A 20000-nucleotide genomic window follows, 5' to 3' on the forward strand; every position below is an offset into this window, starting at 1 on the left:
CCGGGCTTTAGAGTAGAGAGACAGTTCAACTGTAAGTATGAACGGCAGAAACGGATATTGCCTTCCCTTTAAGTAGAGCGTCAGGGACAGCCTCCCTGGCTTACGGCCATACTAGCCTGAATACGCCCGATCTCCACCGATCTCGGAAGCCAGGCAGGCTCGGGCCTGGTCAGTACTTGGATGGGAGACCGCCTGGGAATACCAGGTGCTGTAAGCTTTTGCACCTTTTACACACCAGAGGGCGACAAATCACGAGTTTTAACTTTGGATACACACAATTTCATCATTATTTCAGATTTTACTTCCCCAAATACACAGGCATACAATAGATCTTGATCTCCAACGTAAACGGTCCCTAGTAACTAGGGTACATTCGTAAATTAAATGAGCATCATGGCTAGAAGTGACTCAATGTTGCCTAATCTTTCTCATCAAGAAATGACACAATTACAGCAACACAAAAAGGAACTCCACCACACAAAGTTCAGTGCTCACAAGGAGACTCATTCAACACACACGGTTCCATTCCCATTCATGCAAAGCACGAAAGTGTAAAACTTGGAAACATACTTGAGAGCAAAGATCACATTCAATCTCATTCAAGGCACGGATGTGATTGCAACGGGATGAAATTACTGAAATGATGCCTGCCCTCGAACTGTGATGATGGACTACCCGACTCGCCAATAATATTGGGTTCTGGTGTATTGAAATACAGGAGCTGCTGGATTTGTGTGTTTTCTTACCCCCTCACCATAGTTTGTCAAATGTTTAAACAACTGAACTTATATTCAAGGTTTGTTTCTCTTCATATGTTTTACTGGTTTACATTTGTCTCAGCAACCTGTTGAATGATTCTTCTGCTTTCAAAACAAAATGACAACAGGATGAATGCACACACTTGAAAATACAATACATGCAATGTTATGCATCATAGTGATGCAACCTCCTTTCAGTTTCATACTGCATGTCAATTGAAATCCTTACTGAAATGCACACCTTCTCAAGATTGCGCTTGACTGGCGTGTCAGGCACTCAATTACAGCTGTTTTATCAAGACAATGTGTTCGTTTTGTAAAATATAGTTCCGGTCTGGTGTGGCACCCCAACTAACGCACAACGTTGCCACAACGTTGCCACAACGTTGCCACAACGTGGCGTGTTAGCAGGGACTGTCTGCGGCGCGCTGGTGTGTCCCGGGCTTTAGAGTAGAGAGACAGTTCAACTGTAAGTATGATCGGCAGAAACGGATATTGCCTTCCCTTTAAGTAGAGCGTCAGGGACAGCCTCCCTGGCTTACGGCCATACTAGCCTGAATACGCCCGATCTCGACCGATCTCGGAAGCCAGGCAGGCTCGGGCCTGGTCAGTACTTGGATGGGAGACCGCCTGGGAATACCAGGTGCTGTAAGCTTTTGCACCTTTTACACACCAGAGGGCGACAAATCACGAGTTTTAACTTTGGATACACACAATTTCATCATTATTTCAGATTTTACTTCCCCAAATACACAGGCATACAATAGATCTTGATCTCCAACGTAAACGGTCCCTAGTAACTAGGGTACATTCGTAAATTAATTGAGCATCATGGCTAGAAGTGACTCAATGTTGCCTAATCTTTCTCATCAAGAAATGACACAATTACAGCAACACAAAAAGGAACTCCACCACACAAAGTTCAGTGCTCACAAGGAGACTCATTCAACACACACGGTTCCATTCCCATTCATGCAAAGCACGAAAGTGTAAAACTTGGGAACATACTTGAGAGCAAAGATCACATTCAATCTCATTCAAGGCACGGATGTGAATGCAACGGGATGAAATTACTGAAATGATGCCTGCCCTCGAACTGTGATGATGGACTACCCGACTCGCCAATAATATTGGGTTCTGGTGTATTGAAATACAGGAGCTGCTGGATTTGTGTGTTTTCTTACCCCCTCACCATAGTTTGTCAAATGTTTAAACAACTGAACTTATATTCAAGGTTTGTTTCTCTTCATATGTTTTACTGGTTTACATTTGTCTCAGCAACCTGTTGAATGATTCTTCTGCTTTCAAAACAAAATGACAACAGGATGAATGCACACACTTGAAAATACAATACATGCAATGTTATGCATCATAGTGATGCAACCTCCTTTCAGTTTCATACTGCATGTCAATTGAAATCCTTACTGAAATGCACACCTTCTCAAGATTGCGCTTGACTGGCGTGTCAGGCACTCAATTACAGCTGTTTTATCAAGACAATGTGTTCGTTTTGTAAAATATAGTTCCGGTCTGGTGTGGCACCCCAACTAACGCACAACGTTGCCACAACGTTGCCACAACGTTGCCACAACGTGGCGTGTTAGCAGGGACTGTCTGCGGCGCGCTGGTGTGTCCCGGGCTTTAGAGTAGAGAGACAGTTCAACTGTAAGTATGATCGGCAGAAACGGATATTGCCTTCCCTTTAAGTAGAGCGTCAGGGACAGCCTCCCTGGCTTACGGCCATACTAGCCTGAATACGCCCGATCTCGACCGATCTCGGAAGCCAGGCAGGCTCGGGCCTGGTCAGTACTTGGATGGGAGACCGCCTGGGAATACCAGGTGCTGTAAGCTTTTGCACCTTTTACACACCAGAGGGCGACAAATCACGAGTTTTAACTTTGGATACACACAATTTCATCATTATTTCAGATTTTACTTCCCCAAATACACAGGCATACAATAGATCTTGATCTCCAACGTAAACGGTCCCTAGTAACTAGGGTACATTCGTAAATTAATTGAGCATCATGGCTAGAAGTGACTCAATGTTGCCTAATCTTTCTCATCAAGAAATGACACAATTACAGCAACACAAAAAGGAACTCCACCACACAAAGTTCAGTGCTCACAAGGAGACTCATTCAACACACACGGTTCCATTCCCATTCATGCAAAGCACGAAAGTGTAAAACTTGGGAACATACTTGAGAGCAAAGATCACATTCAATCTCATTCAAGGCACGGATGTGAATGCAACGGGATGAAATTACTGAAATGATGCCTGCCCTCGAACTGTGATGATGGACTACCCGACTCGCCAATAATATTGGGTTCTGGTGTATTGAAATACAGGAGCTGCTGGATTTGTGTGTTTTCTTACCCCCTCACCATAGTTTGTCAAATGTTTAAACAACTGAACTTATATTCAAGGTTTGTTTCTCTTCATATGTTTTACTGGTTTACATTTGTCTCAGCAACCTGTTGAATGATTCTTCTGCTTTCAAAACAAAATGACAACAGGATGAATGCACACACTTGAAAATACAATACATGCAATGTTATGCATCATAGTGATGCAACCTCCTTTCAGTTTCATACTGCATGTCAATTGAAATCCTTACTGAAATGCACACCTTCTCAAGATTGCGCTTGACTGGCGTGTCAGGCACTCAATTACAGCTGTTTTATCAAGACAATGTGTTCGTTTTGTAAAATATAGTTCCGGTCTGGTGTGGCACCCCAGCTAACGCACAACGTTGCCACAACGTTTCGTGTTAGCAGGGACTGTCTGTGGCGCGCTGGTGTGTCCCGGACTTTAGAGTAGAGAGACAGTTCAACTGCAAGTATGAGCGGCAGAAACGGATATTGCCTTCCCTTTAAGTAGAGCGTCAGGGACAGCCTCACTGGCTTACGGCCATACTAGCCTGAATACGCCCGATCTCGTCCGATCTCGGAAGCTAAGCAGGCTCCGGCCTGGTCAGTACTTGGATGGGAGACCGCCTGGGAATACCAGGTGCTGTAAGCTTTTGCATCTTTTACACACCAGAGGGCGACAAATCACGAGTTTTAACTTTGGATACACGCAATTTCATCATTATTTCAGATTTGACTTCCCCAAATACACAGGCATACAATAGATCTTGTTCTCCAACGTAAACGGTCCCTAGTAACTAGGGTACATTCGTAAATAAATTGAGCATCATGGCTAGAAGTGACTAAATGTTGCCTAATCTTTCTCATCGAGAAATGACACAATTACAGCAACACAAAAAGGAACTCCACCGGACAAAGTTCAGTGCTCACAAGGAGCCTCATTCAACACACACGGTTCCATTCCCATTCATGCAAAGCACGAAAGTGTAAAACTTGGGAACATACTTGAGAGCAAAGATCACATTGAATCTCATTCAAGGCACGGATGTGAATGCAACGGGATGAAATTACTGAAATGATGCCTGCCCTCGAACTGTGATGATGGACTACCCGACTCGCCAATAATATTGGGTTCTGGTGTATTGAAATACAGGAGCTGCTGGATTTGTGTGTTTTCTTACCCCCTCACCATAGTTTGTCAAATGTTTAAACAACTGAACTTATATTCAAGGTTTGTTTCTCTTCATATGTTTTACTGGTTTACATTTGTCTCAGCAACCTGTTGAATGATTCTTCTGCTTTCAAAACAAAATGACAACAGGATGAATGCACACACTTGTAAATACAATACATGCAATGTTATGCATCATAGTGATGCAACCTCCTTTCAGTTTCATACTGCATGTCAATTGAAATCCTTACTGAAATGCACACCTTCTCAAGATTGCGCTTGACTGGCGTGTCAGGCACTCAATTACAGCTGTTTTATCAAGACAATGTGTTCGTTTTGTAAAATATAGTTCCGGTCTGGTGTGGCACCCCAACTAACGCACAACGTTGCCACAACGTTGCCACAACGTTGCCACAACGTGGCGTGTTAGCAGGGACTGTCTGCGGCGCGCTGGTGTGTCCCGGGCTTTAGAGTAGAGAGACAGTTCAACTGTAAGTATGATCGGCAGAAACGGATATTGCCTTCCCTTTAAGTAGAGCGTCAGGGACAGCCTCCCTGGCTTACGGCCATACTAGCCTGAATACGCCCGATCTCGACCGATCTCGGAAGCCAGGCAGCCTCGGGCCTGGTCAGTACTTGGATGGGAGACCGCCTGGGAATACCAGGTGCTGTAAGCTTTTGCACCTTTTACACACCAGAGGGCGACAAATCACGAGTTTTAACTTTGGATACACACAATTTCATCATTATTTCAGATTTTACTTCCCCAAATACACAGGCATACAATAGATCTTGATCTCCAACGTAAACGGTCCCTAGTAACTAGGGTACATTCGTAAATTAATTGAGCATCATGGCTAGAAGTGACTCAATGTTGCCTAATCTTTCTCATCAAGAAATGACACAATTACAGCAACACAAAAAGGAACTCCACCACACAAAGTTCAGTGCTCACAAGGAGACTCATTCAACACACACGGTTCCATTCCCATTCATGCAAAGCACGAAAGTGTAAAACTTGGGAACATACTTGAGAGCAAAGATCACATTCAATCTCATTCAAGGCACGGATGTGAATGCAACGGGATGAAATTACTGAAATGATGCCTGCCCTCGAACTGTGATGATGGACTACCCGACTCGCCAATAATATTGGGTTCTGGTGTATTGAAATACAGGAGCTGCTGGATTTGTGTGTTTTCTTACCCCCTCACCATAGTTTGTCAAATGTTTAAACAACTGAACTTATATTCAAGGTTTGTTTCTCTTCATATGTTTTACTGGTTTACATTTGTCTCAGCAACCTGTTGAATGATTCTTCTGCTTTCAAAACAAAATGACAACAGGATGAATGCACACACTTGAAAATACAATACATGCAATGTTATGCATCATAGTGATGCAACCTCCTTTCAGTTTCATACTGCATGTCAATTGAAATCCTTACTGAAATGCACACCTTCTCAAGATTGCGCTTGACTGGCGTGTCAGGCACTCAATTACAGCTGTTTTATCAAGACAATGTGTTCGTATTGTAAAATATAGTTCCGGTCTGGTGTGGCACCCCAGCTAACGCACAACGTTGCCACAACGTTTCGTGTTAGCAGGGACTGTCTGTGGCGCGCTGGTGTGTCCCGGACTTTAGAGTAGAGAGACAGTTCAACTGCAAGTATGAGCGGCAGAAACGGATATTGCCTTCCCTTTAAGTAGAGCGTCAGGGACAGCCTCCCTGGCTTACGGCCATACTAGCCTGAATACGCCCGATCTCGTCCGATCTTGGAAGCTAAGCAGGCTCCGGCCTGGTCAGTACTTGGATGGGAGACCGCCTGGGAATACCAGGTGCTGTAAGCTTTTGCATCTTTTACACACCAGAGGGCGACAAATCACGAGTTTTAACTTTGGATACACGCAATTTCATCATTATTTCAGATTTGACTTCCCCAAATACACAGGCATACAATAGATCTTGTTCTCCAACGTAAACGGTCCCTAGTAACTAGGGTACATTCGTAAATAAATTGAGCATCATGGCTAGAAGTGACTAAATGTTGCCTAATCTTTCTCATCGAGAAATGACACAATTACAGCAACACAAAAAGGAACTCCACCGGACAAAGTTCAGTGCTCACAAGGAGCCTCATTCAACACACACGGTTCCATTCCCATTCATGCAAAGCACGAAAGTGTAAAACTTGGGAACATACTTGAGAGCAAAGATCACATTCAATCTCATTCAAGGCACGGATGTGAATGCAACGGGATGAAATTACTGAAATGATGCCTGCCCTCGAACTGTGATGATGGACTACCCGACTCGCCAATAATATTGGGTTCTGGTGTATTGAAATACAGGAGCTGCTGGATTTGTGTGTTTTCTTACCCCCTCACCATAGTTTGTCAAATGTTTAAACAACTGAACTTATATTCAAGGTTTGTTTCTCTTCATATGTTTTACTGGTTTACATTTGTCTCAGCAACCTGTTGAATGATTCTTCTGCTTTCAAAACAAAATGACAACAGGATGAATGCACACACTTGTAAATACAATACATGCAATGTTATGCATCATAGTGATGCAACCTCCTTTCAGTTTCATACTGCATGTCAATTGAAATCCTTACTGAAATGCACACCTTCTCAAGATTGCGCTTGACTGGCGTGTCAGGCACTCAATTACAGCTGTTTTATCAAGACAATGTGTTCGTTTTGTAATATATAGTTCCGGTCTGGTGTGGCACCCCAGCTAACGCACAACGTTGCCACAACGTTTCGTGTTAGCAGGGACTGTCTGCGGCGCGCTGGTGTGTCCCGGACTTTAGAGTAGAGAGACAGATCAACTGCAAGTATGAGCGGCAGAAACGGATATTGCCTTCCCTTTAAGTAGAGCGTCAGGGACAGCCTCCCTTGCTTACGACCATACTAGCCTGAATACGCCCGATCTCGTCCGATCTCGGAAGCTAAGCAGGCTCGGGCCTGGTCAGTACTTGGATGGGAGACCGCCTGGGAATACCAGGTGCTGTAAGCTTTTGCATCTTTTACACACCAGAGGGTGACAAATCACGAGTTTTAACTTTGGATACACGCAATTTCATCATTATTTCAGATTTGACTTCCCCAAATACACAGGCATACAATAGATCTTGTTCTCCAACGTAAACGGTCCCTAGAAACTAGGGTACATTCGTAAATAAATTGAGCATCATGGCTAGAAGTGACTAAATGTTGCCTAATCTATCTCATCGAGAAATGACACAATTACAGCAACACAAAAAGGAACTCCACCGGACAAAGTTCAGTGCTCACAAGGAGCCTCATTCAACACACACGGTTCCATTCCCATTCATGCAAAGCACGAAAGTGTAAAACTTGGGAACATACTTGAGAGCAAAGATCACATTCAATCTCATTCAAGGCACGGATGTGAATGCAACGGGATGAAATAACTGAATTGATGCCTGCCCTCGAACTGTGATGATGGACTACCCGACTCGCCAATAATATTGGGTTCTGGTGTATTGAAATACAGGAGCTGCTGGATGTGTGTGTTTTCTTACCCCCTCACCATAGTTTGTCAAATGTTTAAACAACTGAACTTATATTCAAGGTTTGTTTCTCTTCATATGTTTTACTGGTTTACATTTGTCTCAGCAACCTGTTGAATGATTCTTCTGCTTTCAAATTAAAATGACAACAGGATGAATGCACACACTTGAAAATACAATACATGCAATGTTATGCATCATAGTGATGCAACCTCCTTTCAGTTTCATACTGCATGTCAATTGAAATCCTTACTGAAATGCACACCTTCTCAAGATTGCGCTTGACTGGCGTGTCAGGCACTCAATTACAGCTGTTTTATCAAGACAATGTGTTCGTTTTGTAATACATAGTTCCGGTCTGGTGTGGCACCCCAGCTAACGCACAACGTTGCCACAATGTTGCCACAACGTGGCGTGTTAGCAGGGACTGTCTGCGGCGCACTGGTGTGTCCCGGGCTTTAGAGTAGAGAGACAGTTCAACTGTAAGTATGAACGGCAGAAACGGATATTGCCTTCCCTTTAAGTAGAGCGTCAGGGACAGCCTCCCTGGCTTACGGCCATACTAGCCTGAATACGCCCGATCTCGTCCGATCTCGGAAGCTAAGCAGGCTCGGGCCTGGTCAGTACTTGGATGGGAGACCGCCTGGGAATACCAGGTGCTGTAAGCTTTTGCATCTCTTACACACCAGAGGGCGACAAATCACGAGTTTTAACTTTGGATACACGCAATTTCATCATTATTTCAGATTTGACTTCCCCAAATACACAGGCATACAATAGATCTTGTTCTCCAACGTAAACGGTCCCTAGTAACTAGGGTACATTCGTAAATAAATTGAGCATCATGGCTAGAAGTGACTAAATGTTGCCTAATCTTTCTCATCGAGAAATGACACAATTACAGCAACACAAAAAGGAACTCCACCGGACAAAGTTCAGTGCTCACAAGGAGCCTCATTCAACACACACGGTTCCATTCCCATTCATGCAAAGCACGAAAGTGTAAAACTTGGGAACATACTTGAGAGCAAAGATCACATTCAATCTCATTCAAGGCACGGATGTGAATGCAACGGGATGAAATTACTGAAATGATGCCTGCCCTCGAACTGTGATGATGGACTACCCGACTCGCCAATAATATTGGGTTCTGGTGTATTGAAATACAGGAGCTGCTGGATTTGTGTGTTTTCTTACCCCCTCACCATAGTTTGTCAAATGTTTAAACAACTGAACTTATATTCAAGGTTTGTTTCTCTTCATATGTTTTACTGGTTTACATTTGTCTCAGCAACCTGTTGAATGATTCTTCTGCTTTCAAAACAAAATGACAACAGGATGAATGCACACACTTGAAAATACAATACATGCAATGTTATGCATCATAGTGATGCAACCTCCTTTCAGTTTCATACTGCATGTCAATTTAAATCCTTACTGAAATGCACACCTTCTCAAGATTGCGCTTGAATGGCGTGTCAGGCACTCAATTACAGCTGTTTTATCAAGACAATGTGTTAGTTTTGTAATTCATAGGTCTGGTGTGGCACCCCAGCTAACGCACAACGTTGCCACAACGTTTCGTGTTAGCAGGGACTGTCTGCGGCGCGCTGGTGTGTCCCGGACTTTAGAGTAGAGAGACAGTTCAACTGTAAGTATGAGCGGCAGAAACGGATATTGCCTTCCCTTTAAGTAGAGCGTCAGGGACAGCCTCCCTGGCTTACGGCCATACTAGCCTGAATACGCCCAATCTCGTCCGATCTTGGAAGCTAAGCAGGCTTGGGCTTGGTCAGTACTTGGATGGGAGACCGCCTGGGAATACCAGGTGCTGTAAGCTTTTGCATCTTTTACACACCAGAGGGCGACAAATCACGAGTTTTAACTTTGGATATACGCAATTTCATCATTATTTCAGATTTGACTTCCCCAAATACACAGGCATACAATAGATCTTGTTCTCCAACGTAAACGGTCCCTAGTAACTAGGGTACATTCGTAAATAAATTGAGCATCTTGGCTAGAAGTGACTAAATGTTGCCTAATCTTTCTCATCGAGAAATGACACAATTACAGCAACACAAAAAGGAACTCCACCGGACAAAGTTCAGTGCTCACAAGGAGCCTCATTCAACACACACGGTTCCATTCCCATTCATGCAAAGCACGAAAGTGTAAAACTTGGGAACTTACTTGAGAGCAAAGATCACATTCAATCTCATTCAAGGCACGGATGTGAATGCAACGGGATGAAATTACTGAAATGATGCCTGCCCTCGAACTGTGATGATGGACTACCCGACTCGCCAATAATATTGGGTTCTGGTGTATTGAAATACAGGAGCTGCTGGATGTGTGTGTTTTCTTACCCCCTCACCATAGTTTGTCAAATGTTTAAACAACTGAACTTATATTCAAGGTTTGTTTCTCTTCATATGTTTTACTGGTTTACATTTGTCTCAGCAACCTGTTGAATGATTCTTCTGCTTTCAAATTAAAATGACAACAGGATGAATGCACACACTTGAAAATACAATACATGCAATGTTATGCATCATAGTGATGCAACCTCCTTTCAGTTTCATACTGCATGTCAATTGAAATCCTTACTGAAATGCACACCTTCTCAAGATTGCGCTTGACTGGCGTGTCAGGCACTCAATTACAGCTGTTTTTTCAAGACAATGTGTTCGTTTTGTAATACATAGTTCCGGTCTGGTGTGGCACCCCAGCTAACGCACAACGTTGCCACAATGTTGCCACAACGTGGCGTGTTAGCAGGGACTGTCTGCGGCGCGCTGGTGTGTCCCGGGCTTTAGAGTAGAGAGACAGTTCAACTGTAAGTATGAACGGCAGAAACGGATATTGCCTTCCCTTTAAGTAGAGCGTCAGGGACAGCCTCCCTGGCTTACGGCCATACTAGCCTGAATACGCCCGATCTCGTCCGATCTCGGAAGCTAAGCAGGCTCGGGCCTGGTCAGTACTTGGATGGGAGACCGCCTGGGAATACCAGGTGCTGTAAGCTTTTGCATCTTTTACACACCAGAGGGCGACAAATCACGAGTTTTAACTTTGGATACACGCAATTTCATCATTATTTCAGATTTGACTTCCCCAAATACACAGGCATACAATAGATATTGTTCTCCAACGTAAACGGTCCCTAGTAACTAGGGTACATTCGTAAATAAATTGAGCATCATGGCTAGAAGTGACTAAATGTTGCCTAATCTTTCTCATCGAGAAATGACACAATTACAGCAACACAAAAAGGAACTCCACCGGACAAAGTTCAGTGCTCACAAGGAGCCTCATTCAACACACACGGTTCCATTCCCATTCATGCAAAGCACGAAAGTGTAAAACTTGGGAACATACTTGAGAGCAAAGATCACATTCAATCTCATTCAAGGCACGGATGTGAATGCAACGGGATGAAATTACTGAAATGATGCCTGCCCTCGAACTGTGATGATGGACTACCCGACTCGCCAATAATATTGGGTTCTGGTGTATTGAAATACAGGAGCTGCTGGATTTGTGTGTTTTCTTACCCCCTCACCATAGTTTGTCAAATGTTTAAACAACTGAACTTATATTCAAGGTTTGTTTCTCTTCATATGTTTTACTGGTTTACATTTGTCTCAGCAACCTGTTGAATGATTCTTCTGCTTTCAAAAAAAAATGACAACAGGATGAATGCACACACTTGAAAATACAATAAATGCAATGTTATGCATCATAGTGATGCAACCTCCTTTCAGTTTCATACTGCATGTCAATTGAAATCCTTACTGAAATGCACACCTTCTCAAGATTGCGCTTGACTGGCGTGTCAGGCACTCAATTACAGCTGTTTTATCAAGACAATGTGTTCGTTTTGTAATACATAGTTCCGGTCTGGTGTGGCACCCCAGCTAACGCACAACGTTGCCACAATGTTGCCACAACGTGGCGTGTTAGCAGGGACTGTCTGCGGCGCGCTGGTGTGTCCCGGGCTTTAGAGTAGAGAGACAGTTCAACTGTAAGTATGAACGGCAGAAACGGATATTGCCTTCCCTTTAAGTAGAGCGTCAGGGACAGCCTCCCTGGCTTACGGCCATACTAGCCTGAATACGCCCGATCTCGTCCGATCTCGTCCGATCTCGGAAGCCAAGCAGGCTCGGGCCTGGTCAGTACTTGGATGGGAGACCGCCTGGGAATACCAGGTGCTGTAAGCTTTTGCATCTCTTACACACCAGAGGGCGACAAATCACGAGTTTTAACTTTGGATACACGCAATTTCATCATTATTTCAGATTTGACTTCCCCAAATACACAGGCATACAATAGATCTTGTTCTCCAACGTAAACGGTCCCTAGTAACTAGGGTACATTCGTAAATAAATTGAGCATCATGGCTAGAAGTGACTAAATGTTGCCTAATCTTTCTCATCGAGAAATGACACAATTACAGCAACACAAAAAGGAACTCCACCGGACAAAGTTCAGTGCTCACAAGGAGCCTCATTCAACACACACGGTTCCATTCCCATTCATGCAAAGCACGAAAGTGTAAAACTTGGGAACATACTTGAGAGCAAAGATCACATTCAATCTCATTCAAGGCACGGATGTGAATGCAACGGGATGAAATTACTGAAATGATGCCTGCCCTCGAACTGTGATGATGGACTACCCGACTCGCCAATAATATTGGGTTCTGGTGTATTGAAATACAGGAGCTGCTGGATTTGTGTGTTTTCTTACCCCCTCACCATAGTTTGTCAAATGTTTAAACAACTGAACTTATATTCAAGGTTTGTTTCTCTTCATATGTTTTACTGGTTTACATTTGTCTCAGCAACCTGTTGAATGATTCTTCTGCTTTCAAAACAAAATGACAACAGGATGAATGCACACACTTGAAAATACAATACATGCAATGTTATGCATCATAGTGATGCAACCTCCTTTCAGTTTCATACTGCATGTCAATTGAAATCCTTACTGAAATGCACACCTTCTCAAGATTGCGCTTGACTGGCGTGTCAGGCACTCAATTACAGCTGTATTATCAAGACAATGTGTTCGTTTTGTAATACATAGTTCCGGTCTGGTGTGGCACCCCAGCTAACGCACAACGTTGCCACAACGTTTCGTGTTAGCAGGGACTGTCTGCGGCGCGCTGGTTTGTCCCGGGCTTTAGAGTAGAGTGACAGTTCAACTGTAAGTATGAACGGCAGAAACTGATATTGCCTTCCCTTTAAGTAGAGCGTCAGGGACAGCCTCCCTGGCTTACGGCCATACTAGCCTGAATACGCCCGATCTCGTCCGATCTCGGAAGCTAAGCAGGCTCGGGCCTGGTCAGTACTTGGATGGGAGACCGCCTGGGAATACCGGGTGCTGTAAGCTTTTGCATCTTTTACACACCAGAGGGCGACAAATCACGAGTTTTAACTTTGGATACACGCAATTTCATCATTATTTCAGATTTTACTTCCCCAAATACACAGGCATACAATAGATCTTGTTCTCCAACGTAAACGGTCCCTAGTAACTAGGGTACATTCGTAAATAAATTGAGCATCATGGCTAGAAGTGACTAAATGTTGCCTAATCTTTCTCATCGAGAAATGACACAATTACAGCAACACAAAAAGGAACTCCACCAGACAAAGTTCAGTGCTCACAAGGAGCCTCATTCAACACACACGGTTCCATTCCCATTCATGCAATGCACGAAAGTGTAAAACTTGGGAACATACTTGAGAGCAAAGATCACATTCAATCTCATTCAAGGCACGGATGTGAATGCAACGGGATGAAATTACTGAAATGATGCCTGCCCTCGAACTGTGATGATGGACTACCCGACTCGCCAATAATATTGGGTTCTGGTGTATTGAAATACAGGAGCTGCTGGATTTGTGTGTTTTTTTACCCCCTCACCATAGTTTGTCAAATGTTTAAACAACTGAACTTATATTCAAGGTTTGTTTCTCTTCATATGTTTTACTGGTATACATTTGTCTCAGCAACCTGTTGAATGATTCTTCTGCTTTCAAAACAAAATGACAACAGGATGAATGCACACACTTGAAAATACAATACATGCAATGTTATGCATCATAGTGATGCAACCTCCTTTCAGTTTCATACTGCATGTCAATTGAAATCCTTACTGAAATGCACACCTTCTCAAGATTGCGCTTGACTGGCGTGTCAGGCACTCAATTACAGCTGTTTTATCAAGACAACGTGTTCGTTTTGTAATATATAGTTCCGGTCTGGTGTGGCACCCCAGCTAACGCACAACGTTGCCACAATGTTGCCACAACGTGGCGTGTTAGCAGGGACTGTCTGCGGCGCGCTGGTGTGTCCCGGGCTTTAGAGTAGAGAGACAGTTCAACTGTAAGTATGAACGGCAGAAACGGATATTGCCTTCCCTTTAAGTAGAGTGTCAGGGACAGCATTCCTGGCTTACGGCCATACTAGCCTGAATACGCACGATCTCGGAAGCTAAGCAGGCTTGGGCCAGGTCAGTACTTGGATGGGAGACCGCCTGGGAATACCAGGTGCTGTAAGCTTTTGCATCTTTTACACACCAGAGGGCGACAAATCACGAGTTTTAACTTTGGATACACGCAATTTCATCATTATTTCAGATTTTACTTCCCCAAATACACAGGCATACAATAGATCTTGTTCTCCAACGTAAACGGTCCCTAGTAACTAGGGTACATTCGTAAATAAATTGAGCATCATGGCTAGAAGTGACTAAATGTTGCCTAATCTTTCTCATCGAGAAATGACACAATTACAGCAACACAAAAAGGAACTCCACCGGACAAAGTTCAGTGCTCACAAGGAGCCTCATTCAACACACACGGTTCCATTCCCATTCATGCAATGCACGAAAGTGTAAAACTTGGGAACATACTTGAGAGCAAAGATCACATTCAATCTCATTCAAGGCACGGATGTGAATGCAACGGGATGAAATTACTGAAATGATGCCTGCCCTCGAACTGTGATGATGGACTACCCGACTCGCCAATAATATTGGGTTCTGGTGTATTGAAATACAGGAGCTGCTGGATTTGTGTGTTTTTTTACCCCCTCACCATAGTTTGTCAAATGTTTAAACAACTGAACTTATATTCAAGGTTTGTTTCTCTTCATATGTTTTACTGGTTTACATTTGTCTCAGCAACCTGTTGAATGATTCTTCTGCTTTCAAAACAAAATGACAACAGGATGAATGCACACACTTGAAAATACAATACATGCAATGTTATGCATCATAGTGATGCAACCTCCTTTCAGTTTCATACTGCATGTCAATTGAAATCCTTACTGAAATGCACACCTTCTCAAGATTGCGCTTGACTGGCGTGTCAGGCACTCAATTACAGCTGTTTTATCAAGACAACGTGTTCGTTTTGTAATATATAGTTCCGGTCTGGTGTGGCACCCCAGCTAACGCACAACGTTGCCACAATGTTGCCACAACGTGGCGTGTTTGCAGGGACTGTCTGCGGCGCGCTGGTGTGTCCCGGGCTTTAGAGTAGAGAGACAGTTCAACTGTAAGTATGAACGGCAGAAACGGATATTGCCTTCCCTTTAAGTAGAGTGTCAGGGACAGCATTCCTGGCTTACGGCCATACTAGCCTGAATACGCCCGATCTCGGAAGCTAAGCAGGCTTGGGCCAGGTCAGTACTTGGATGGGAGACCGCCTGGGAATTCCAGGTGCTGTAAGCTTTTGCATCTTTTACACACCAGAGGGCGACAAATCACGAGTTTTAACTTTGGATACACGCAATTTCATCATTATTTCAGATTTGACTTCCCCAAATACACAGGCATACAATAGATCTTGTTCTCCAACGTAAACGGTCCCTAGTAACTAGGGTACATTCGTAAATAAATTGAGCATCATGGCTAGAAGTGACTAAATATTGCCTAATCTTTCTCATCGAGAAATGACACAATTACAGCAACACAAAAAGGAACTCCACCGGACAAAGTTCAGTGCTCACAAGGAGCCTCATTCAACACACACGGTTCCATTCCCATTCATGCAAAGCACGAAAGTGTAAAACTTGGGAACATACTTGAGAGCAAAGATCACATTCAATCTCATTCAAGGCACGGATGTGAATGCAACGGGATGAAATTACTGAAATGATGCCTGCCCTCGAACTGTGATGATGGACTACCCGACTCGCCAATAATATTGGGTTCTGGTGTATTGAAATACAGGAGCTGCTGGATTTGTGTGTTTTCTTACCCCCTCACCATAGTTTGTCAAATGTTTAAACAACTGAACTTATATTCAAGGTTTGTTTCTCTTCATATGTTTTACTGGTTTACATTTGTCTCAGCAACCTGTTGAATGATTCTTCTGCTTTCAAAACAAAATGACAACAGGATGAATGCACACACTTGAAAATACAATACATGCAATGTTATGCATCATAGTGATGCAACCTCCTTTCAGTTTCATACTGCATGTCAATTGAAATCCTTACTGAAATGCACACCTTCTCAAGATTGCGCTTGAATGGCGTGTCAGGCACTCAATTACAGCTGTTTTATCAAGACAATGTGTTCGTTTTGTAATATATAGTTCCGGTCTGGTGTGGCACCCCAGCTAATGCACAACATTGCCACAATGTTGCCACAACGTGGCGTGTTAGCAGGGACTGTCTGCGGCGCGCTGGTGTGTCCCGGGCTTTAGAGTAGAGAGACAGTTCAACTGTAAGTATGAACGGCAGAAACGGATATTGCCTTCCCTTTAAGTAGAGCGTCAGGGACAGCCTCCCTGGCTTACGGCCATACTAGCCTGAATACGCCCGATCTCGTCCGATCTCGGAAGCTAAGCAGGCTCGTTCCTGGTCAGTACTTGGATGGGAGACCGCCTGGGAATACCTGGTGCTGTAAGCTTTTGCATCTTTTACACACCAGAGGGCGACAAATCACGAGTTTTAACTTTGGATACACGCAATTTCATCATTATTTCAGATTTGACTTCCCCAAATACACAGGCATACCATAGATCTTGTTCTCCAACGTAAACGGTCCCTAGTAACTAGGGTACATTCGTAAATAAATTGAGCATCATGGCTAGAAGTGACTAAATGTTGCCTAATCTTTCTCATCGAGAAATGAGACAATTACAGCAACACAAAAAAGAACTCCACCGGACAAAGTTCAGTGCTCACAAGGAGCCTCATTCAACACACACGGTTCCATTCCCATTCATGCAAAGCACGAAAGTGTAAAACTTGGGAACATACTTGAGAGCAAAGATCACATTCAATCTCATTCAAGGCACGGATGTGAATGCAACGGGATGAAATTACTGAAATGATGACTGCCCTCGAACTGTGAAGATGGACTACCCGACTTGCCAATAATATTGGGTTCTGGTGTATTGAAATACAGGAGCTGCTGGATTTGTGTGTTTTCTTACCCCCTCACCATAGTTTGTCAAATGTTTAAACAACTGAACTTATATTCAAGGTTTGTTTCTCTTCATATGTTTTACTGGTTTACATTTGTCTCAGCAACCTGTTGAATGATTCTTCTGCTTTCAAAACAAAATGACAACAGGATAAATGCACACACTTGAAAATACAATACATGCAATGTTATGCATCATAGTGATGCAACCTCCTTTCAGTTTCATACTGCATGTCAATTGAAATCCTTACTGAAATGCACACCTTCTCAAGATTGCGCTTGACTGGCGTGTCAGGCACTCAATTACAGCTGTTATATCAAGACAATGTGTTCGTTTTGTAATATATAGTTCCGGTCTGGTGTGGCACCCCAGCTAACGCACAACGTTGCCACAATGTTGCCACAACGTGGCGTGTTAGCAGGGACTGTCTGCGGCGCGCTGGTGTGTCCCGGGCTTTAGAGTAGAGAGACAGTTCAACTGTAAGTATGAACGGCAGAAACGGATATTGCCTTCCCTTTAAGTAGAGCGTCAGGGACAGCCTCCCTGGCTTACGGCCATACTAGCCTGAATACGCCCGATCTCGTCCGATCTCGGAAGCTAAGCAGGCTCGTGCCTGGTCAGTACTTGGATGGGAGACCGCCTGGGAATACCAGGTGCTGTAAGCTTTTGCATCTTTTACACACCAGAGGGCGACAAATCACGAGTTTTAACTTTGGATACACGCAATTTCATCATTATTTCAGATTTTACTTCCCCAAATACACAGGCATACAATAGATCTTGTTCTCCAACGTAAACGGTCCCTAGTAACTAGGGTATATTCGTAAATAAATTGAGCATCATGGCTAGAAGTGACTAAATGTTGCCTAATCTTTCTCATCGAGAAATTACACAATTACAGCAACACAAAAAGGAACTCCACCGGACAAAGTTCAGTGCTCACAAGGAGCCTCATTCAACACACACGGTTCCATTCCCATTCATGCAAAGCACGAAAGTGTAAAACTTGGGAAAATACTTGAGAGCAAAGATCACATTCAATCTCATTCAAGGCACGGATGTGAATGCAACGGGATGAAATTACTGAAATGATGCCTGCCCTCGAACTGTGATGATGGACTACCCGACTCGCCAATAATATTGGGTTCTGGTGTACTGAAATACAGGAGCTGCTGGATTTGTGTGTTTTCTAACACCCTCACCATAGTTTGTCAAATGTTTAAACAACTGAACTTATATTCAAGGTTTGTTTCTCTTCATATGTTTTACTGGTTTACATTTGTCTCAGCAACCTGTTGAATGATTCTTCTGCTTTCAAAACAAAATGACAACAGGATGAATGCACACACTTGAAAATACAATACATGCAATGTTATGCATCATAGTGATGCAACCTCCTTTCAGTTTCATACTGCATGTCAATTGAAATCCTTACTGAAATGCACACCTTCTCAAGATTGCGCTTGACTGGCGTGTCAGGCACTCAATTACAGCTGTTTTATCAAGACAATGTGTTCGTTTTGTAAAATATAGTTCCGGTCTGGTGTGGCACCCCAGCTAACGCACAACGCTGCCACAACGTTGCCACAACGTGGCGTGTTAGCAGGGACTGTCTGCGGCGCGCTGGTGTGTCCCGGGCTTTAGAGTAGAGAGACAGTTCAACTGTAAGTATGAACGGCAGAAACGGATATTGCCTTCCCTTTAACTAGAGCGTCAGGGACAGCCTCCCTGGCTTACGGCTATACTAGCCTGAATACGCCCGATCTCGTCCGATCTCGGAAGCCAAGCAGGCTCGGGTCTGGTCAGTACTTGGATGGGAGACCGCCTGGGAATACCAGGTGCTGTAAGCTTCTGCACCTTTTACACACCAGAGGGCGACAAATCACGAGTTTTAACTTTGGATACACACAATTTCATCATTATTTCAGATTTTACTTCCCCAAATACACAGGCATACAATAGATCTTGTTCTCCAATGTAAACGGTCCCTAGTAACTAGGGTACATTCGTAAATAAATTGAGCATCATGGCTAGAAGTGACTAAATGTTGCCTAATCTTTCTCATCGAGAAATGACACAATTACAGCAACACAAAAAGAACTCCACCGGACAAAGTTCAGTGCTCACAAGGAGCCTCATTCAACACACACGGTTCCATTCCCATTCATGCAAAGCACGAAAGTGTAAAACTTGGGAACATACTTGAGAGCAAAGATCACATTCAATCTCATTCAAGGCACGGATGTGAATGCAACGGGATGAAATTACTGAAATGATGCCTGCCCTCGAACTGTGATGATGGACTACCCGACTCGCCAATAATATTGGGTTCTGGTGTATTGAAATACAGGAGCTGCTGGATTTGTGTGTTTTCTTACCCCCTCACCATAGTTTGTCAAATGTTTAAACAACTGAACTTATATTCAAGGTTTGTTTCTCTTCATATGTTTTACTGGTTTACATTTGTCTCAGCAACCTGTTGAATGATTCTTCTGCTTTCAAAACAAAATGACAACAGGATGAATGCACACACTTGAAAATACAATACATGCAATGTTATGCATCATAGTGATGCAACCTCCTTTCAGTTTCATACTGCATGTCAATTGAAATCCTTACTGAAATGCACACCTTCTCAAGATTGCGCTTGACTGGCGTGTCAGGCACTCAATTACAGCTGTTTTATCAAGACAATGTGTTCGTTTTGTAA

At 43.5% G+C, this 20000-nt stretch overlaps 14 non-coding genes and 3 pseudogenes across 14 annotated transcripts; all 17 read left to right on the top strand.

Annotated features, from left to right (window-relative positions):
- Nucleotides 1-98: 98 nt before the first annotated feature.
- On the top strand, nucleotides 99-217 carry LOC136740699 (5S ribosomal RNA). Its single transcript, XR_010813518.1, has one exon. It is a non-coding gene; the product is annotated as a 5S ribosomal RNA (ribosomal RNA).
- A 1077-nt stretch (nucleotides 218-1294) lies between these two features.
- On the top strand, nucleotides 1295-1413 carry LOC136740688 (5S ribosomal RNA). Its single transcript, XR_010813508.1, has one exon. It is a non-coding gene; the product is annotated as a 5S ribosomal RNA (ribosomal RNA).
- A 1077-nt stretch (nucleotides 1414-2490) lies between these two features.
- LOC136740689 (5S ribosomal RNA) lies at nucleotides 2491-2609 on the top strand. Its single transcript, XR_010813509.1, has one exon. It is a non-coding gene; the product is annotated as a 5S ribosomal RNA (ribosomal RNA).
- Nucleotides 2610-3664: 1055 nt separating this feature from the next.
- LOC136740489 (5S ribosomal RNA) lies at nucleotides 3665-3783 on the top strand. The gene has a single exon (XR_010813321.1). It is a non-coding gene; the product is annotated as a 5S ribosomal RNA (ribosomal RNA).
- A 1077-nt stretch (nucleotides 3784-4860) lies between these two features.
- On the top strand, nucleotides 4861-4979 carry LOC136740717 (5S ribosomal RNA). Its single transcript, XR_010813532.1, has one exon. It is a non-coding gene; the product is annotated as a 5S ribosomal RNA (ribosomal RNA).
- A 1055-nt stretch (nucleotides 4980-6034) lies between these two features.
- On the top strand, nucleotides 6035-6153 carry LOC136740606 (5S ribosomal RNA). Its single transcript, XR_010813432.1, has one exon. It is a non-coding gene; the product is annotated as a 5S ribosomal RNA (ribosomal RNA).
- A 1055-nt stretch (nucleotides 6154-7208) lies between these two features.
- LOC136740505 (5S ribosomal RNA) lies at nucleotides 7209-7327 on the top strand. The gene has a single exon (XR_010813336.1). It is a non-coding gene; the product is annotated as a 5S ribosomal RNA (ribosomal RNA).
- A 1066-nt stretch (nucleotides 7328-8393) lies between these two features.
- LOC136740298 (5S ribosomal RNA) lies at nucleotides 8394-8512 on the top strand. Its single transcript, XR_010813136.1, has one exon. It is a non-coding gene; the product is annotated as a 5S ribosomal RNA (ribosomal RNA).
- A 1050-nt stretch (nucleotides 8513-9562) lies between these two features.
- Nucleotides 9563-9681, top strand: LOC136740502 (5S ribosomal RNA). The gene has a single exon (XR_010813333.1). It is a non-coding gene; the product is annotated as a 5S ribosomal RNA (ribosomal RNA).
- A 1066-nt stretch (nucleotides 9682-10747) lies between these two features.
- LOC136740300 (5S ribosomal RNA) lies at nucleotides 10748-10866 on the top strand. Its single transcript, XR_010813138.1, has one exon. It is a non-coding gene; the product is annotated as a 5S ribosomal RNA (ribosomal RNA).
- Nucleotides 10867-11932: 1066 nt separating this feature from the next.
- On the top strand, nucleotides 11933-12061 carry LOC136740691 (uncharacterized; annotated as a pseudogene).
- A 1055-nt stretch (nucleotides 12062-13116) lies between these two features.
- Nucleotides 13117-13235, top strand: LOC136740373 (5S ribosomal RNA). The gene has a single exon (XR_010813210.1). It is a non-coding gene; the product is annotated as a 5S ribosomal RNA (ribosomal RNA).
- A 1066-nt stretch (nucleotides 13236-14301) lies between these two features.
- Nucleotides 14302-14410, top strand: LOC136740750 (uncharacterized; annotated as a pseudogene).
- Nucleotides 14411-15476: 1066 nt separating this feature from the next.
- LOC136740710 (uncharacterized) lies at nucleotides 15477-15585 on the top strand (annotated as a pseudogene).
- Nucleotides 15586-16651: 1066 nt separating this feature from the next.
- On the top strand, nucleotides 16652-16770 carry LOC136740670 (5S ribosomal RNA). Its single transcript, XR_010813492.1, has one exon. It is a non-coding gene; the product is annotated as a 5S ribosomal RNA (ribosomal RNA).
- Nucleotides 16771-17836: 1066 nt separating this feature from the next.
- LOC136740568 (5S ribosomal RNA) lies at nucleotides 17837-17955 on the top strand. The gene has a single exon (XR_010813397.1). It is a non-coding gene; the product is annotated as a 5S ribosomal RNA (ribosomal RNA).
- A 1066-nt stretch (nucleotides 17956-19021) lies between these two features.
- Nucleotides 19022-19140, top strand: LOC136740629 (5S ribosomal RNA). The gene has a single exon (XR_010813454.1). It is a non-coding gene; the product is annotated as a 5S ribosomal RNA (ribosomal RNA).
- The last annotated feature ends 860 nt before the right edge of the window (nucleotides 19141-20000 follow it).

Source organism: Amia ocellicauda, unplaced genomic scaffold (assembly GCF_036373705.1).
Source record: "Amia ocellicauda isolate fAmiCal2 unplaced genomic scaffold, fAmiCal2.hap1 HAP1_SCAFFOLD_64, whole genome shotgun sequence".
In the NCBI taxonomy this organism is placed as follows: Eukaryota; Metazoa; Chordata; class Actinopteri; order Amiiformes; family Amiidae; genus Amia; species Amia ocellicauda.